General features: G+C 33.0%; 1 long non-coding RNA gene across 1 annotated transcript in view; it reads left to right on the top strand.

The window, feature by feature from the left end:
• LOC118193062 (uncharacterized) overlaps window positions 1-1,397 on the top strand; it is a 112,160-nt gene extending 110,763 nt beyond the window's left edge. Inside the window, exon 2 of the long non-coding RNA XR_015039690.1 lies at window positions 1,172-1,397. This is a non-coding gene — a long non-coding RNA (uncharacterized LOC118193062). The remainder of the gene's footprint in view (window positions 1-1,171) is intronic.
• The last annotated feature ends 17,925 nt before the right edge of the window (window positions 1,398-19,322 follow it).

The raw sequence follows: 19,322 nt of genomic DNA, 5'->3' as shown, positions 1-19,322 counted from the left end.
AGCTTCGCAACAACAAAGATAACGCCTTCATTTATTATTGCGAATTAAATCATGCTTAATCCTTTCTGGAATTTTTTCGAGGAAATAAGTGCTTAAGATTTACTTCGTAATTTTTAATACAGATATTTTGAGTTTTTATGTATTTTTGCCTTGTCGCGAAGTGAGAACTGAATTAATTGAATGAGAAATACTAACTAAATTGTCTGTGAAAAAACTGTTTCTTTTTTGTTTTGTTTGCTTAATTTCTTTTATACATCGTTCTAGCTTTATTATAGTATTTGAATAGAACATGTGGCAACGATTAGATAATTCTTTAAATGATATAAATTTTGTGCATTCTGAGTTATAATATGAACGAAATATAATACTGTTAAGTGAACTTAGCGGCAGAGTGTCGCTATGGTAATAGAGTGAATTTTAAAGAATACATTTATTCTATTGTGGTTTATGCGCTGTCGGCGAAGTAGGTTTAATTCATTCCTATAAGTTTAAACAAAATGCAAGAAAAGATGCGTATACTTTAATATTCCTTACAAGGAAGTCATGTGGTGTACACATCAGATTTTTTCTCAAAGTGCATCAGCCCGAAAGGGTTATTAATCTCGTTTTGGCATTTTGCGTTGAAAACTTTAAATGTCGGTTCACTTTTCAAACTGTTGCCACCAAATATGCCAGTCCGATCCATGAAAGGAAGAAGCTGAGTTGGTCTTGCAGTTCATTCCGAGTTCTACTCTTGTTGATCGAGTCATTGCATAGAATTTTTCTGTAATATGTAAATATAATTTAATTTTCCTTATAAATTCCTCTAAGAAAACATCCTTTATTAGGATGTAACTCCATTTGCATACTGTTTAACTAAATATTTCAATCTGTCACTGCTTTTGTTTTCATTAAATTCCAGTTACCATATTTCCCATGCTGAATTCAGAATGAGGAACTACGAAGTTGGAATAAGGCATGTGTCATAAAATTAAAAATTTCAGGTTCTCAGTAAATACAAAAGAATTTTTTTGTATAAAATTTAAGCCTTTAAATGTATTATAAAGCTAAGTACATATAAAAACATTTAATGGTTTTCAGAATTTGCTGTAAGTTTGCCTATGAATGAGCAATGTCAAAAGTATTCTTTGTAAAAGATTTTTCTTAAATCCAATGTTTGATCATTTTTCAGAACTAAGGTGGGACACGACAGAAGCTGACAGACGGGAAAAGAAAAAACTCGGAGCCTCAATGCGAATGAATAAAACTGTATGTTGTGAAATAAAAGTGAATTTCATCAGAGAAATATTTTCAGCTATTGGAAGAATGAGAGAAATGTTTAAAAGAGAATAATGTATTACTAAAGTGCTTAATTTTAAGCTTAAAGAATTAGCTTATTAAAAATGTTTTAGGAATTTATTTAAAATTTAATTTTTCATTTTTCATTTAAACGCGTACAGTTTCTACTTCATTGTATTCTTACTTGTCTTGATTTTAAAATTCTTTGAGATACGCAATCATGCACTTAATTAAAATTTATTGTATAAATGTAAAATCCAAAGAAATATTTTTCATTTCATAAAGAATAGTTTAGATTATGGGTACACTGGTGAAAATTATAATTTCAGTTGAATTTAAAGTATTTCAGTAATTCTAAAGATATTGTCTAATATCTTATAAATTCACATTCAGGAATATACGTTCAGCAACTCGGAACTAGCCACCATATTCCACAGGAATTTCTTTGCGTTGTTTACTCAATCAATAATCTTACTAGATACAAAGAGATAAACTACTCTAAACTATTTCTCCCTGTTTTCGGATAAGTGAAGCACGACACTATAAGCAGTAGTATTTATATGAGAGAGAAATTATTGCGCTGAAACATTAAGCCTTAAGATTGGTTTTTCTGAAGCCGGTATGTACGAAAATTCGTCTCTGCCATGGAATTGACAACATTTTATGCTAAATGAGACACGCGTGTACTTGTATGTGTGTAGAAAAGCTACTTCCGTTTTCGTTGGTAAGACAGAAAATGACTTCAGATAAATATCAATTAAAATGTTTTATTTATTTACAATTAAGCACATTCATAGTATGTTTTTTGGATTGCTGCATGGTTAAGACAGCTGTCTTTAAGACTAAGCTGCCCATCAACGTCAGACAGTGGTTAGAGCCGATAATCTTAGTGATCTGCCCGTATTGAGTTACCAGTGTAACGACTGAACTAAACGTCTGTGTTGGGTTTTACGATTTTTATCAAGTGCAAGAAAAATACATATCAGTTTCCTATCAAAAATTGCTTAATAAAGGCATTTCACACCTCATTGATAAACTGCTTTTCTATTATGTACCTTCTTGCAGTTTGAGTCACAGCGCGCAATAGTTATTAATAGCTCTTGGCAATAGTTATTAAAATATCCTATCTACGAAGAGCAAAGTCATGACCATGAAAGTCTTTGTGTATTGTTAATTCACACTGATATCGTGACTAAGGCACATACGCTTGAGTTAGCCTTTTTCCTCTCTGTTTACTTTACTTATGAAAGCAAATTACTCAAGAGCTACCTGTGATAGAAAGGAATGCATTCATGAATCACATTATAAAAGGTACTGGTAAGTAATCATGTTGAACTTGGCCAAAATAACAGACATTCCATGCAATCCACTGTTAGAAAGTAAGGTAAAATCTATCAGTTTTCAGAAAAAAATGCGTAATATTCATGTTTTGTTAAGATAGTGATATATCAGCAAACAAAATTAGAATCACTGGCAGAGCTTAAACAGGCTGATAAGCACCATCTGCAAGTGGATCAGCTACTCTGCAGCTGGAGTAAAGTAAAGTTACTATAGTCTTAGAACAGTATGGAATCACGCATTTAAAAGTGATAATAATATTGCGTAGCTCCCTAACGAAATAATACTGGTAAAGTAGTTCTGCTCATAACAGCATCAGCCAATTTAACTGTAACATTTTGTCTGTGTAGTTTATTAAAATGTTCTAAAGCTTTAACATAACATATTAGACACTATTGAATTATACAATAACTGATAGTTTTCCTGAAATTTTCAGAGGTTGTGAAGTATCTGTTAACATAATTATTATTAAGTGCTTTTCACTCTGTATCTGGAAAAAATAGTTTTTAATGTTCATATATAAAAAATGATAAATCGTTTTCATTAACTTGAGGAAATTTGGGCAGATGATTTGCTGCTGGCGTGTTAAAAATGATCAATTTAAATCAATACAATTACTGTTAAGAAAGACCCAAATATTTCGAAAAACGAAAATATAATAATAATAACACTAATAAAATAAATTTCAGCTTTCAGACTTTTAAGTCACTGGATAGCTGATAAGAAGAAAAGCTGAAGAGCTAATATGCTGAATTTGGAAGAAAGCATTTATGTAGATATTCCTGATGACCTCTTTTATGTAGCCCATGCAGATGCCTCAGAAATAATGCAAATGGAAGAAGTTAAGTTATTTTTAATGGCAGAAAAGGAGAAATGGAAGGGGAAGAAATATGGGTGGTGTTGATGCGAAGATGGTAAAGAAAAAAAACGACCCGATGACAGGCAAAAGAAAGTCATGCTGAGAGTAAGAAAGGGTGCTAAGGGGATTTAACTTTTGAGTCAAGGATTGTGAAGATTAGTGAAGTCGCCAGATTTGTTGTTCAAGTGTCTGCTGTATTTGTATCCAAAGAAGTAGTGAGAAAACTTTTGATGTTGAAAACACATTAGATACAATGAGTACTCCTCTGGCTGATGCCCGTCTTATTTTGTTGAATAATGGAACTTTACTGGAATAAGAATTCATACATAAGTATGTAGCCACAATGTTTATCAACACGGATTTTCTTTTTGAATAATGAGCTCTTGTGGAAAATGTTGCATTTTACGTTATTCCGAAGTATTTCTTTAACTCTGTTTTTAGTTAGTTGACAGTATTATGTACATGAAGACAGAAATTCTGAAAAAGAAAAAAATTTAAAAGGCTTAATGCTAGTCTAGATCATAAAGTTAACTACATAACCGTAATAACCTTTTTTCATATGGAGAAATACCTGAATTCCGTTTCATAGATTATTGCTGAAATACAGAATAAGCTGAGAACTAACTAACATTCACAGTAAAATTTATAAATTTTTATCTAATTTGCAAATATTTCTAAACTTTTACATAGAAGAATGCTTTATTATTCAGTTACGTGAATTAGTTAACAGAAAGTCAGATTAAAGAAATTACGAAAGACTTTTAAGCTCTGGAGCAAAGAAAAATAAATAAAAATAAAAATAATTAAAAACTCTAAAAGCTTTCAGATTTTATATTACTCCCAAAAAAGCGTTTTTCTAACGTTTTGTTTGTTACCTTTATAAATTAAATATCATGTTCTCCGCACTTAAACCATAAAATTCAGTTCAACAGCAATATCACAAAATATTTAAAAATAGCATATTTTTAGAATTTCTGATACACAGTCTCGCGCATTGTAGATAAAAATAGTTTTGTTTTTCTTACAGTGTTGTCATTTTGCGTTTTGAAATCGTTGATCAAAAATTAATTAAAGGTTTACAAAATATGAAATAAGTAATGAAACAAATTTCGGAGTCCAAATTAGGGCTTCTAGATGCCATAATATAATGTTGAATGTAAAGCCATAATGTAATGTTGAATCCATAAATATGTTCTTTTTTGTACAGTGTTGCCATTTCTCGCTTTAATATCGTTAAGTTTGTTAATAAAAAGTTCATTAAAGTTTTACAAAATATGAAACTTCCGAATTCCGAATTTGGTCTTCTAGATGCCATATTCGAATGAAGGACTAAGCTATTCAAAATCTGATGTCTCTAAGTAACTCTGTTTTCTCACAATGCGAGAAACATACATACACTCTTGCAGATTCTTCATTATTTAATTTCTTTGAATATAATGCAGGGTTCTAATATTTGGTGGAATCAATTGAAAATTGAAACTCCGTTTTATAGTGAACTATGCAAAATACCAAAACGAAATTAATAGCCCTTCTGGGCAAACTGTTCCTTTGAGCTAAATATGCGCAATATCAGTATATTTGTTTGAAACAAAGAAAGATTTGAATGATTTATTGAATACACATTTTTATAAATTTTACGAAACAAATCATACACAGAAAGTTTTATATTTATGGATGTTTAGCCCATTTTCTATAATCAATCATCTCTTTATCAACATTTAAGTAATAATTACTCAAATATGGGCAAAGAAACACAATCAAAACGAAAATGATGATATTAGTTTTAAATATGAAACCGAAGAAACAAAATACCAATCTGTTCTGTTCTTGAAATGCTGCTTAAATATATATATTTAATCAATAAATTTAAATTTATCTAAAAGGTTAAATTAACTGATCAGATTTGTTGAGTATTCAATAAATTCTCATAGAAATGTATTGCTTTTGCGAAGACATACCTAGAAAACTGTCTAATTGGAGTGCATTATTCGTTGCAGAATCGATGTAAATAAATAAGGCTGGAACACTTCAGGTAGTAGAATGAATTCATAAATTTAATTCAACACTTGGTTCGTGCGTTTAACGATAATTGGGGTGATTAAGACAAAATGTAAAAATGTAAATATTAAATTAAAATGTTAAATATGCTTTGAAAAAGTAATAAAGTGTTAAAATAAAAGTTCTTTTAAGAATGAGTGGAACGAAACACGAATACGATACCTACCGATTTCATTCTTGTGGAATTATTCTGGATTATGTTTGGAATGGAGAAGCGAAGGTTTGTACTATCACTACTGATGCTGAAGACTAACAACTGGCTGATCTATTAACAATTACCTACTAGACTTCACGATTGTTGGCAAGGCTATTCATAATCTGGGCATCTGATTAGTAGCAAAAGCAACATGTATGCCTATTACACCGCTGATGCTAAAGGTTTATGGCTAACGAGAAAAGCACCTATTAATTCATCCATGATTACTCTCGAGGCCATCTTTGACCTCGCGAGTAATCATGGAGTTAATAACAAAACCATAAATGTGGGATTAGTAAAAAAGTTAGATGCTATTTTGTGAGTATACGTTTCGTCTTGATAAATAATTTAAGGTTGATTTTTCCTTTTCATTTTAAAAAGGCATATTTAATTCGTAAATGTATTATTATTCAGAAGAATTGATAACGAAAAATAAATATTATATTTTTATCATAAAATTAACAAAATTTTCGATTGTGTTACACATTTTGTAATCTGTAATTTAGTGGTAGAACATTTTGTAGATAGATAAGCATTTAATTATGAAATGTCTTCATAAAAATAGTTAGGTAACAAAAGAAATTTGAAAATATTTGAGAATGGAGTTCCATGTGACAAACTGCGATGTCGACAACGGAAGCAAAAATGGAATTAATGATTTTTCCGTTTGGAGATGTATAAGAAAAATACTCTACGTGTGATATACGAAGAGAAATTTTACAAACAATGTAGGGCTCGGCAGCAGCAGGATTTGCTATAAATCTGAAAATTTATTCACTAAGATAGTGTTTTGTCACAGAGTATCTCTCGAGAATTTATAGCAAGCGTTAGCAGATAAGCAAGCAGTACATTTCAGAATACTAACTTGAAAGGAAATATTTGGCAAATGCAAAAACAAGTACAACAAAAGCGTAAAAAGTGCGGAATAAAATACACAGTAAAAACTACATATAAAAACTGAGAAAACATGATAAATGAGCATATATAAAATATGAGCAAGCATACTTATTCAAGAAAATGTTTATGTGTACGCATATTTGTTAAAATCAGTTATGAATATATGGAGATGAAAGTAAACGATAAGAACACACGTTGCGCTTACAGATGGAACTGGAAGCACATTTTGAATATCAAAAAAGACTAGAATGGTATTGGTATGATAATTTACTTGGATGTAATCAGAAAGCTTCTAAAATTCACGTTTAAAACTTACATATATTTCAAAAGAATTTTCGCAACGAATTCAGCAATCTAGGTATTTGCAGTTGGGCCCGTTGTCTGGAAACGTGACATAAGCCCAGCATCTATGATGTTAATGCATAAGGAGGATGCTTATGCTCAAGCTTCCTTCATCCACATTGCTGTTTCTGAATTGATTTGACGTGTTATTGTGTTTGCAATGCATTGACAAGTTTGCTGAAAGAAGTCGAAGTACTCGTCTTGTGCTTATGTGAAGATGTTATACGTAAAATAAGTAAAATAGTTGTTTCATATAGATCTAGTCTTGCTATTATCTTCTTGCCTTTTAATCTCCCATCACAAAATATTTTCTTATAGACGGGAGCGACTTTTCTGCTGTCTTCAGTAATCCACTTTCAAGACAATTGCATTTTCAGATTCCGGCAATATGCGAAAGTGTTTCACACGTCCTTTCAGTATAGAGTAAAAAAAAAATTGACATATAAGAGAAAAAATACTAACTTTGAAGCTCTCAGAAAATATCAATGCATCAATGCTTTCTACGAGTTATTCTTGAGGTTATATCAAAAACCAGTCATTGTGATGACTTTGTTACTTTATCATCCGCGTTATCGAGCAATTAATTAAATTAAATGCTTCAGTTAGTATTATAAATCAAATTTATGTTAAATTAATATTGTTGCTTGCGTACGGACGCTTAATAGATTGAATGCACACAGAACTGATAAAAACTTTATAAAATTTATTTTTATAGAAAGAAAGGCTTTACATTTCTGGAACTTTCCACAAAAATTCTTGTACAGGTTACCTTAACATCACAGAGAAAAATCAGTAATAACGCTTCATACTACTAAGAATGTTATACACAACGAAATGTAAAGCGCGTCTAAAATGCGAAACTCCTATGGAGATCTTCCGGTACACGGAACTCACGCTGAACTAAACAACTGAGTTGATGCTTTCTTCCCTCTTACATAGTGTTACGAAATGTAAAGCTGCGGTAAGATAGCTTTCCCGTAAGACGGGCTTAGGGTTGCAAGAAAATGAGAAGTGAAGATAGGGTTGCTATACTGGGCGCGAAATCACCCATTTGGCGACAAAATTGACGATATGTCGTGGACGGATTGGAGGACTTTCTAGAACGAATTCTTACAGAATGATTTCGAAAGCAGCCCAAAAGCTATATAAAAACTGCTGGTACGCGGAGTAGTAGTTAGTGTCTCGTAGGCTACGTGTTTTTGGAACTGTCCTGAATAATACTGGCTAATAAATTGTGTTTTCATTCTTCATCAAGTTTTGTCGTCAATTACTCCAAATCCACGAACCGTACAAAACGAAACAATAGCTTTCCCTCAGCCCCCGAAAAATCTTTAGTATCTTCCATTTCTCAAAATTTCTGGAAGGCATATACGGTTAAAGTTGCATATAAAGACCGAATATGGTTTCAGTTCAGTAACACAGAGGGATCAATTACAATTATTCAATTACAGTACCAGTTATAGTTATACAGGTACTGGACAAAAATTTTGCCAAGTTTGACGATTTGGGAAATTTCTCGCCAAATCTGGTGACAAAAATTAGTTACCGAAGCTGTCACTAGCTTGGCGATATTTCGCCAGTTTACAAAGTTAGTCGTTTACTTCAATGTTAAATAGACTTAATCTTGTTTTCTCGGTAGCAGGCTCTTCAGATATAACTGTTACATTATAGAAAAGGTGGTATAGGTTCGAACATAACTTCACCAAAATTATTTACATATATAAAAAATATTTGGCAAACTGCATAGCCTCCGGTGGTTAGTTTCAGTTGACAAAAACGGGCATTGCTACTTTGACTCGCTTATGAATTTTCAGCAACGGACTGACTGCATAGGCCATTTTCTCACTTCTCTCAGAAGAAAAGCTTTATGTTAGAACTCCTCAACAAGAAAAGTTGTTTTTCTGAGGCATGTAACCGTCATGTACTTTATTGTATTCGACTAAGCAGTCTATTACTAAGTGCAAGCTTACATGTGTTCTTGATAGCAGATCAATTAAACTATGAAATCTGTTAAGTACATTGGATTCAAATTTTACTGAGAATATTTGCAGCTACTGATATGTTTATCAGTATGTAACATTATTAACATGTCAAGTAACACTCTACTAAGCAATCTATTTGCTAGCTGCAGGCTTGAATATGTTTTTAACAGCAAATAAAGTAAAGTATGAAGTCAGTTGGTTACGTTTATTGAATTCAATTTTAGTGAGTACATTTTCAACTTAATATAGACTTTTCAGAATGTAATTCCATTCATATGTCAAGCAGTATCTGTAATCTCCATACGTCTACAAGTATTGACTATCCCGAAATTACAGAGCGTACAGGAAAAAGGATAAACTAGAATTTCATGTTTCTTAAGAAAGAATATAAAACCATTAAAAAATGATGCAATTTGTTCTGAAGAATTTGAAAAAAAAATACTCTAAAATACAGTTAGTTAATGCAATTGTTTGTATAATTGCTTGAGGTAATAGATAAGTGACATGTACATGACGTTTCAGTTTATTCAGAGGAAATTGTTTTCTGCAATGCTGTCATTCGATTTCATTGGATTATATGCTGTAATCCGGGATTAAAGTTACATGCAAGGTTTCTGAAATTGGAAGAGAATTATCTAACAGTTCGAGAAAACTCATTACACAGTGGTAACAACGAGTATGTCTAGAATGTCGAAACGTTCAATGCTCTCTTTTCTGCACTACAGAAAACAAATTGGCCGAATGTCTCGGAATTGTGAAGGAGCGGTAGCTTTTTATATCCCTTTGTCTTACCCGGCTACCATCCTGTAGGACAATCTATTTTTTTTTTAAATTTTAGTTTGAAGGCCACACAAATAAATTATAGGAAGCAGGGAAAACTCTTCATTCTATCAGAGGAGCAATGGTTCATTATACAGTTTTGGAACTGTAAAAGAAAGGAAATTAGCCTTCATGGGTTTCATCTCTGCTCACACTGTTATTTTTTATACAATCTATCACATAAAGTAGAAAACATTTGAGGTCTTTCATATTATAATGCCTTTTTTTTCTTGCTTATAAGCTAGTAATTTTTTTTTATAAATTAAACATAATAGACAAGCTGTGTATTGATTAATGACTTCAAGTGCAGCGCCTCTGAAATTTTCAAAACATCTGATTTTTCATTATTTAAATTAATTTAATCAGAAGATCTAAATATTTGTGAGAACCTTAAATGATTCTAGGTTTTTATAAATAATATTTATGGAAATCTAAAATTTTATTGCCTAATTTTTCTTTTATCTTTCGCAATTATACACTGACATTAATAACCATTTAATTATTTATATTGCGATCTATAAATACATTATTTTAATACAGTAATTAAAATTATTATTTTAATTACTGGATTAAAATAATGTATTTATAGATCGCAATATAGATCATTATTTTAATCCAGTAATTAAAATAATTGTAATTCGCAACATATGAAACTTACGCTATTGTTGCGCACATTATGAGAAACTTTACAGTATATATCTAAGCAGAGAGCAATACAGTAATTGAAATATGAAAATAATTATTATCATACTGTGGTCTGCAGAAGTTGACGCAATTGGTAAATTTCTCAAACAGTGGTTTGGTTATGAAGGAAAATTTAAGTAGGCAAACTATGATAAATGACCATTATCTCCAAAGGATAAACCCTAGCAACAGATAACCTAACAAGCTAAAATCGGCCTTTCTAGCACCTTTACATGCTTGCTGGTATCAGTTTTACTATCCCTAAGTAGGGAGCTTATTATGCCAGATAAGCATTATTATAATTGGTAAAGGATGTTTGTAAAGACATGCTTTACTAATATCGGTACTTCATAATAATCACCTGAGCACAGCCTAATAAGGAGGTTTTCAGACGTTATTCTATGCATATTAGAAAATAATGTTTCGACTTCAAATGCATCTGAGATTTGCTGCCTATGTGAGGACAAAGAAGTTTTATCAATTTGCTAATTATACACTAAATCATTTCAACGCTCTGAATGGTCTCCAATACTGTGAAAGATAATGAAGATATGTATCAAATATATTACGTTTTGAATTTTCTAATACGAACACCCTTTAAAAGAAATATTTTAAAATATGTAGCATACATTGGCACATTGTGATAGGATTTGAAAATTAAAACTAAACTGAACACTTTATAATTAGCGAAAAATTCCTGCACCTGAATAAAATTCTTAAACTCTCATTTACTTTATTTGTCCTCGAAATTTAAATAAACTGGTGTGCAAAAATTAAGGACGAGACGGTTTTTCAATATAACTTTGTACAAAAGCTTTCCAAATCAACGCATTTAATACCGTAAGATCCCCAATGCGTAAGGACATGAGTAATGTAAGCAACACTTACTAAAAGAGAAATCAGAGGGATAAAAAGAAGCTATATTGAAAAAGTAGCATGGAGCGCAATGCGACTGAAGGCCGAAACATCCCTGTGATGGGTGTCCAGCAAGAAACATCCGGTCTTTAATAGGGGATATGATCTCCCCTGACTGCTAGGCAGGTTTCACAGCGTCTGCCCATGCTGAGAATGAGGGTGTCAATGAGTTGTTGAGGCATTGCTGCCCATTCGTCTTGCAGCGCCAATCGAAGCTCCGGAATCGTTACTGGTGGTAAGGTACGAGCTGCCAAGCGTCTGCCTAGTAAATCCCATACATGCTCGATGGGATTGAGATCCGGAGATCGTGACGGCCAATCCATACGTTCAATATCCTCACTCTCTAAGAGCTGTTCGGCAGCTACTGTGCGATGACATAGTGCATTGTCGTCCATGAAAAGGAACTGCGGACCCATAGCGCCTCTAAAAAGACGCACATATGGAAGAAGAATCTCGTTACAATAACTGGTCCCGTTGACTGAACCTGCGTCGAAGATGTGAAGGTCTGTACGACTACCAAGCATGATGCCTCCCCAAACGAGAACACCGCCACTTCCATACCTGTCCCTTTCAATGATGTTCGAGGGATGATTGCGGCTTCCCCGTTCTCTCCAGATGAGTATGCGATGAGAATCGCTACTCAGACTGAATCTGCTCTCATCTGTAAAGAGTACTCGTCCCCATTCATTGTCTCTCCAATTCCGTGTTCCTGGCACCACAGAGAACGCCTTCTCCGATGGGCAGGCGTTAGAGGTACACACCGTACAGGGCGTCGTGCAAACAGACCACCACCGTGCAGTCTTCTGGCCACGGTAAAACACGATATCGGTCGTCCAGTCGCCTGTGTCATGTGTCTAGCGATTTCTCCCGCTGTCTGCCGCCTGTTTCTTCTGGCCTGTAAGGCAATATACCGGTCATCTGCGGGTGTGGTTCCTCGTGGACGACCACTACTAAATCCCCGGATAGCTGTTCCTGTAGTTTAAAATTGTCTCCAAAGTCGTGAAACGATGCTGTGAGCAATTCCGATCTCTGAAGCCACACTTGTCACACTGCGGCCTTCCTCCAACTTCCCCATAATTCGACCTCGGGTAAAAGCATCTAGATGTCGTCTAACAGATTGATTATTCGCCATTTCTCGCTGAGGCAGCAATTCGGTGTGATTTTAACTGCTATACGGCGTGCAATCTCTTTGCCAGAAATACTGATCTTACACCGACAACATGCTTTATACTACTCAGACACCCCCCCATTACGTCTACCTGCATATCTGCGCATGTGCTACCGTACATCACCTTACTTAATCTCCTGATTGGTCTTTCTGTCCGCTCTGCCTCTTCGTTCAGCTGATATGATAATTTTTCGACTTCGTCCTTAATTTTTGCACACTAGTGTATACCTGATTGGAAATCACGGGAAATTTAGAAATATATTTAGCGTAAGGATTTGGGGATATTCTTTACGGATACAGTTATCTGAATCAAATTGTCTTGAATTTCTCAACTTTTGCATTGATAAATTTTCTTGCCGAATGAAGTTTTTTTTCCATAATAGCGTATTTAAATAACATATGATCCCACTTATGGTATCTCAGGCATTCATATTAGAAATCTTCAAGTCATGTATCGCAGATAAACTAATGAAAAATAAAGAATTTTCAAGTGTGCTGACGATGATAAGAAAGGGATTAAAAAAGAAAAGAAAATTCGGGTTTAGGAGAAATTACAGATATATTTTTTTAAAATATTGAATAAACTTGTAATGGTAAGTTACGAAACGCTTTTAAATTAAAACTGAAAAAAATATCCTATCCTTTCTGTTCATAGCTGGTAGTTACAACATCGAAGCTTGAAAGAAACCATTTCTCGTCACTGGCTCTTTTACTTAGACAATGTACATATATATAACATAAAAAGCGTATATACCAAGGAAAAAATATTCGAATGGGAGGAAAGATGTACAAGTTCTGAAAACGAAATGCTAATAATATCATAGGGATTGAATGTTTAATTCAAAAATGACAGCCATAGAAAAAAATCAAAAATGCTCTGGCCTACTCCAAGCTGTACACTTACTCGTAGAGTTAGCAGTTGACCCCCTGCGATATTGCTTGCCGTGCACATTCCAAATGGCAAATAAGATCTGAGCAATCCAGGGAAGGTAGGAGATGCTTGTTCATCAGAGCCTAAACGTGCTCTAGATCTAGCAATCTAGTGATTGCGTCGGCCAGGGAAGCCCAGGTGTCTGCGAAAGGAATGCTAATACTACGGGGCGTAGAATCGCCTCGACGTACTGATTTGCTGTAAGGGTGTCACCGATAATATAACCCAAAGGGTCCTGTTATCAAATGGAATAACACTCAGTACCATAACTCTTGCTTGTCAGGCTCTTGAGTTCGAAATGGGATTCATTGCTGAAAACCATTCGATTCCAGGCTTGAGGTTTCCTGGTTGAATGCACCTGGCACTATTGCAAACGTGGCTGGCGGTATGAACGATGAGAGACAGTAATTGCAATAGCCTTATCTGAGCGCAGAGACCTCCTTCGCTGAGTCATTTATCAATGGTCATGCAGTCTCTGATATTCCGTAAGTGGAGTAGAGTCATTTATAAGGACGCATCAGGGGTTGTGAGCACTCCTGATGCATCAGGGGTTGTGATCACTGTGCTCGCGTTCTTTCGTCGCTGTCGATCGATCCTTACCTTCTTGACGCTCTGTATGGCCATGGTTCACCCATTCCTTCCAGCGTCGTTAAATGGTAGCATCACTCCAACCCCAATGTCTAGCGATCCAGCGGGTTGGCCTTTCTGCTTCCTTTAGTCCAACTGCACTCCCTCTTAAAAATGTGACATTTATTCAAACAGTTCTCGAATCCATATGCGAGACATTGATACAGTCCACGTGGGTCGACGGAACCATCTTCGCACGGAAGTTATGCTTTAGCATCGTTATGTCCTCTGTTTTAAAAACCATCCTAATACCCTTTTGCAATACGCTGGAGCTCCATCTAGTCAGTTATGGCAGCCAAGAGTTACTCATTCTCATATTCTTCGTAAGGGTAGTTAAACGCAATTTTGTTCCATTTGGATATGTCTTTCTTGTAATGCCGCCTCTAATGTTATAGATTTGTTTATATTGTAGTGTCTTTGTATAGTTGTTTAAGTTATGTTGCATTTTAACTCATGTTCTCGCTAAAAATTTTCTATCTTCATACAGACAAAGATGTAGAAAAATTATGGGATAATTCTAAGCGAAGCAACATTTTTCCATTACAAATAATAAATATTTTTATAAGAATATAAAAAAGTGAGAAAGGAGGGCATTTCTATGTAGGAAAAGTTTTCTAAGTATGGCAAAATACGCCAAACAAGTATTTAAGAATATTTGACTTATTTTTAAAATTAATAAAGGTAAAAGATATCTATTAAACTTCCTATACTTATTTATCCCTTTCTAAAATAATGAGTCTTATCTCAGATGCTAGCTTATATACGTTGATAATTTTGCTTGTTTAACCTTGCTCAATATCCGGTGTGCTGAAGGAACACAGCAGTCTCTTCTTCATAATATTTCTCCTTTCCAGCGAAGCCCTAGAAGAACGTAAGGAATTTTTAAAATATGTTTTTTTTTAATTTGTGAACTAATTAAAGTTATTCATTTGAAGTAAATAGTTAAAAATGTAAACTCGCATTATATTTAGCTATATTTCTATAAACCCGTGTTTAAAAACATCTGAATGCAGTAAGATACATTAAAAATAACATGAGATTCAATACATCTGAATATGAATGAAACCTCTTAAAAAATTAAAATATGCGGCTGCTAATAAGTTTCTGAATAAACTAAATTTAAATTTAAATTACGTTTAACTTAATTTTTGTCGTATGTCAATAGAACTAATTATTCCCAGAAGAGCTAATAAACAGGCTTTAGAAAATAATGTTATTTTGTACCAAGAAAGCTGAAATTAAGAATAAACCTTGCTTATAAAACTCTCCCTTAGATACTTCAATTTAACAACTTAATTATCATATATATATATTTTTTACTCCTTAATCTGAGACTCCTTAAATATATTTGTATGTATCATATGAAATCTTTCCCTGGATGTAAATTATTATAATATATAAAGTGATTTTTGAACAACTTGATAAACGTTTAAAGTGGTTCAGGAATTTTGCAGGAAACTGTTTTGTACGGGAACTCATAGCCGCAAATGATAAAGGGCATTTTCCGCCAGAAATTGGCTTGAGTAGCTCTAGTCATTTTAGTATGAGGCCTAGATATTGCGAAGCATAAAATCTTTCCTCTTTGCTATCGTGATTCCCCTGAATCATCCACAATCATTTAATACATTACAATGTTATTTAATACATTCTTTTCACTGGCCTTATGTTGCGAGGGACCTTAGCTTTGTGTTAAAGCTATGGTCATGGAACAGTCATTGAGAGGCTTGGCATTTTGAAACTCTTATGACGGTTCCATATACTGACATTGGGAGGCATTTATTACCGAAAATAGAATAAACTTCTGACTTTGTAAGCTAAAATATGCTGCGCTATCTTACGTAGGTGCCTTTACCTCTTATTCTTTCTGCCTCTTTAGCACACTCACAAGATATGTGTACCCTGGCGTGATATTTATGTATTTTTACATGTTCCTGTATAAAAATACTTTTCTCCGGGGGTCGACTAGGGGGAAACCCTCGGCGTTCTGGCTAGAACCTCTACGTAGACAGACTCTGTCTCTGGGGTAAATAATCTGTCTTTACGGTGACTAAAACCATCCTTCGTTCGGTGACAATTTCACGTTCGACATAAACTGTACTGGTACTGTTTTGTCTGCCCCTTGGTTGTGGGAACGTTACATGGTTTGATATCGAAGTTTGTCTTCGGGGTCCTTGGTCAACCTCCTCTTGGTCAACGTTGGGGGAAAGTCTAGGACGTATCTATGTTCCTTTTGTTGGAGGATGCTTGTCGTCGATCTTTGACTTTTATTCTTGTTCCCAGACTTTGTGCATCAAAACTGTCTCCTTGGGTTGACCGCTGGGGTTACACCTTCTTGGATCGCCTCTAGAAGTTGCTGCATTATAACCATGTAAAGAAGCATCTTAAATGAAAGCCAGGTCTGGAAGCCCCTTTTTTCTAGTGTACTGTATATAACTGCTTTTGTAACCTAAAGACATTCCGAAAACTTCTCTATATAAAACATATTTTTTAATAATAATAATACCATACAAAATTTGTGAAATTTGCCAAGATCTTCTCGTAAAATTTGGTCGCTTTTATTCAAAAATCTTTTAAGGTAATTCAAAAGATCTCGTAAAATTTGGTGGCTTTTGTTCAAAATTCTTTTAAAATGATTCAAAAGGCTTATTATACTTTTACCCCTTAAATTAGAAAACATTTTATTATTATTATTATCATCTGTTTTATTAATATCTATTCTGATTCGGTCAGTTTCATGCATATCCATGGATGACAGTTTCAATATAATGAAGGATATAGATGTGATTGAGAAAATAACTAGATACGAAATTTTTTTTTATTTATAGCGTATAAAAATTTTACTACTTCACTTTTCATAAATTAACGAAATCTTTAAACCTCCACAATTTTATCAGCAATAAAGGTATCGCTTTATATAAAGGAAATCATTTCAAAATATACAACTATGATAAATGCATATTCATTATCTATCAATGCAAATAACTTGGCAAAATGAATACATATTCTTGCCTGAGTGATGTGAACATCTCGCTAAAGTAAATGCATATTTATAATGCGGTGATCCCGGTCATGATTGATACGAAATACTGTTCTTGAAGTAGTTGCTTTAGAATAATATGAAGCACGAACTTCTATAATAAATTACGGCATGCTTCGAGCACTACATTTAACTCGAAGAATATTCAAGATTACATATTACAGTTTTAACTAATTAAAAAGAGAATTCGATTAGTAGTTATCTTTACTTTAATTTTAATTAATTTAATTCAAATGCACTACGAAAATCTACGAATTTGAGGCATAAATACATAGCTGATAGATCACATTTTATATAATAGTTTAATGTTGAATATTGCTTAAACGTTCGTAAAGTAAGAAGACATAAGAAAAAATGCATTTTTTCGGGATTTTGAAACATCTTTTAAAGACGTTTCTGAGGTTAACTAAATCTGTTAACAAAAAGTTCAAAAACAAAAGTTATAAATGGTTCTTGATTCTGTTACTTATTTGAACTGATGAATCTGAAAGGGGAAAAGAAAAATAATCTGTTCTATTCTTCTGCCTTAATACTTTGTTTCTTGTATTTCATTTAAAGCCTTTTCCATTACATTTTACGCGGGTACCTTTAATTTGTATGGACACTAGTAACAAATTATGCCGCGAAAGTTAATCCCTTTTATATGTAGAATAATGGCCGAAAATCACGTTAGAAAAATTTATGTGTTTGATAATCGAATGAAGCATATTTTATACGTCCTGTTTTTGCAGATACCCCTTTTGTAAACATAGGCATAAATTCTCACGCGTATAAATATATATTTTTGAAAGTGTTTGAAAGGCGTGTAGGGAAAATCCTGGTACATTTGAGATTTACCTTTTTCGGTTTTGTATGAATTTTAAGGAAATGAAAATTTGTTTCTTTCTTTCGGTTTTTGATCTCAAACAAACCAGAAGAACGAAACACGTTTTCGAAGCATATTAATCAACTTTTATGAAGCTTTAATTCATCTTCCCCTGATGAGTTCTGAATTGCAGTTTCAGTAAAAGGAGATTCATTTTTATATTTCTGTTGTCTTCTATATTTTTCCCCATTTTGCATTTTTAGTTTTCGAATTTGTAGCGCTCTGATTTTTTTTTAATTTTGAATAGTTTACATATTGTGTTAAACATCTTACACAAGGATGCAATAATTAACATTGTTAAGAAATTTTCTTACTTTAACTTCAGTTTACTTTTACTTTAGATGCTTTATGTTTATTTCACTAAATATAAAGCGTATACTCTAAATATAAAGTATATACTCTAAAATTAAAGGCATAGTAGTATATAAAAAAGAACCGTTTAGATCCTTTTGTAATATATGACGGATAATTTTGTGTTCATTATTTCATATAACAAAACCCAAAGTCTGAAAATAATGATGTGGTTGATACAAAAATGTTGCTATTTCTTCTTATGAATAAAGTGTTATTAAATTTTTTAAAAAATATTTTAAAACTATAAAAAGGGAGCATGAATTACAGTGCAGTTTTCCTTTATGAGCATCACTTAGGTTAAACATATCTAATTAAAAATAGTAGTAAAACCATTGAAAATTAATAATTAGACCTGGGTTTACATTTTAGCCAGAAAGGCTGACTGCATAGGAGTTTCCATGATTTTATCAAAGTGTAAAGTGAATATTAAACAATTTCCCTTCATACGCCCTATAAGAAGGCATTGTTTTCTAGATTTCCTCCCGTTAGACAAATTACTTACTGGCAATGCAAATTGAATCGTAACGCATTTTTAAGTAATATACTTACAAAACTAACATTTATTCTACACTGTGTTGGTTGTAAATCTTAGTTTACTTCTTTAAAGTAATTATTTCAGGATCTAAATTCTAACTTTAGTGATTTAATTTCCTCCATAATATTTCTAGGTAATTCAAAACTAATAGAGAATATTTAATTAAATTGATGTTGAAAGTTATAATTTTAAATACAATGAAAACCTTAGGCAACTAGCAAATTATTCGTCTTTTCCGCTATTCAAAATAGTTAGACCAATGAAATATGAAACTTTTTTAATCTATAGAACATCGGAATAAACGCTACAATAATTTTTCTTTTGACCAGGAAACAAATTATCCAAACATAAACTTCATCGTTGTTCAATTACTCAATCGTTGTTCAATACTGCTGGTATTCTGCAGTATTGATTTCATAGTGAACAGTATTTAACGC

The sequence above is a fragment of the Stegodyphus dumicola genome, chromosome 1 (assembly GCF_044657685.1).
Source record: "Stegodyphus dumicola isolate Sdum_Otavi_A_Nest chromosome 1, ASM4465768v1".
NCBI lineage: Eukaryota > Metazoa > Arthropoda > Arachnida > Araneae > Eresidae > Stegodyphus > Stegodyphus dumicola.
Note: the sequence above shows the minus strand (reverse complement) of the source record. Positions and strands in the feature narration are given on the sequence as shown.